Below are 2213 nucleotides of genomic sequence, written 5' to 3' on the forward strand. Positions count from 1 at the left end.
GGAAGATTGGACCAATATGTTCAAAAGAGAAATGGGGGCAACAGAAGAAATGCCGCTGATTAGCCGAGAAGGTGGAACAATCGAACACCAGCTAGAGAAGAACAAGCCAAGGGAGATTTTCAGTACAACTCTCCAGAGGAAAATACTAAACAGCAGGAAAATCGGCAGATTCAATAGAAGCAGTCCCCCGTCATGACCATCCTGGGAAGTTTGGACTTAAATTCAATTTCAAAATCTAAGGTGCATGCCAGGTATGTGAATACTATCGAATCTCATGTTATTCCTAGAAGAATCAAAATGATGAAGGAAATAGTCTTCACGGAGGAAGAAATGGAAGGAATTCAAGAATCACACGATGACGCTATTGTGGTGGTCATCGAGGTGGCAAACAGAGGTATTCATAGAGTTCTGGTAGACACAGGATCATCTGTAGACATCATGTCTTACGAAGCTTTTCAGCGATTGAAGTTGGATACGGTCAAGATAAAACCTTACAGCACAAGACTATTTGGATTTTCTGGAGAGTCTACTTCGGTAGAGGGGACTGTGGAGCTAACGATAACACTTGGAACACATCCACAAACGGTAACTACAGTTACTAAATTTTTGTTAATAAAAAGTCTATCAAAGATACAATATAATTCTCGGGAGACCAACGTTGAATACTATTGGTGCAATAATTTTGACAAGACATTTGAAGGTCAAGTTCCCAACAGAAGGAGGCATTGGAGAATGCAAATCAGATCAAAAAACTTCAAGGCAAAGCTATACAACTTTTTTGAAGGATTCGAAAGCACAAGGTAAGGCACTCGCCTTTACTGTTGAAGTTATGGATAACAGGGATGAGGAAAAAATTCAAAGAGGTGAACCGGTAGAAAAGCTAGAAAAAATTTGTTTTGGTTTGGAGAATCCGGGAAAAAGGGACCATGATAGGAGCTGATCAGAACAGTCAGGAGAAGGAGGAACTGAAAGAATTTCTTCAGCAAAACGCAGATGTCTTTGCCTGGTCAGCACAAGACATGCCAGGTTTTAGCAGAGGTGGCGGAGCATTGTTTATGGATAGATAAATCTATCAAACCAGTGAAACAGAGACGAAGGAATTTCTCGTCAGAAAAGCATGATGCAATTAAGGTTGAAGTGGACAAACTTAGGAGATCTGAGTTCATTGAGCAAATCGAGTGTCCAAGGTGGCTAGAAAATCTGGTAATGGTGAAAAAGCATAATGGAAAATGGCGAATGTGTGTAGATTACACTGATTTGAACAAGGCATGTCCCAAGGATTTCTATCCTTTGCCGCGAATTGATCAGCTAATCGATGCTACATCAGGTCAGCAAATGTTGAGTTTTATGGATGCTTATTGTAAAATCCAGCTTTAACCTAACCTTGACCCGACCCGGTCATTGTTATGTTTGTAGGTCCAAAGACCCGAAGTGGTGGTAGGAGGGACTTATGGGCCCTACTGGTTGATGACATAATGTCGGGATTCCAGTTTATGGACATTGATGATGCTGCTCCTTCCTTGAGCACATTACCAGTGCTAAGTTAGAATCTGCGCACTGATGAAGAGCGAGACAGTTGAAATAGCAAACGGACTCCTGTGCATAATCCGAAGGTACTCCCTGAAACTAGACCTCTTGAGTGAACTGTAGGAGAAAACCCCATGCAATTTGACCTTGTATAGCCCTCCAAGTCCGCACCTAAAGTTGCTGAACTATTCTGTAAAATTTCTGCAGAGATTGTTTTGGTCGATACTATTGGTCGATACCATCGACCAAAGGTATCGACCAACAAGTCTGCTGAGCCCAGATTTAAAGATTCTTGGAATATTCTTTTCTATTTATTTATTCCTCGAGACCGGAGCCCTATTCTCGCGTTTTTAACATCTCGGGAACGTGAGAGAGCCTCCCAAGAACTCCTCCTTGGTAGTGGTGAAGCATCTTCTTCATCAATCATTGCCAACCACTCATTCCTACTTTCTTGTTCCACTTTAAAGGTATGACTCTCTCTCCTAATCACTTTCTCACTCATCTTTTCTCTATTTTACTGTTGGGACCATGGCCAAGGTGCTGCAACCTTGCATACACCTTGCCATGAACCTTCTAAACCCCATACAATGATGTTTTCACCGATATGACTATGATTGATTCACCTAATGATCATTGACTACACATTTCCATGATTTATTGCTTACCAACTTGCTTTATTTACCAAA

This window comes from Hakea prostrata, chromosome 2 (genome assembly GCF_041222555.1).
Source record: "Hakea prostrata isolate BN-2017 chromosome 2, UWA_Hpros_2, whole genome shotgun sequence".
NCBI classification, from domain to species: domain Eukaryota; kingdom Viridiplantae; phylum Streptophyta; class Magnoliopsida; order Proteales; family Proteaceae; genus Hakea; species Hakea prostrata.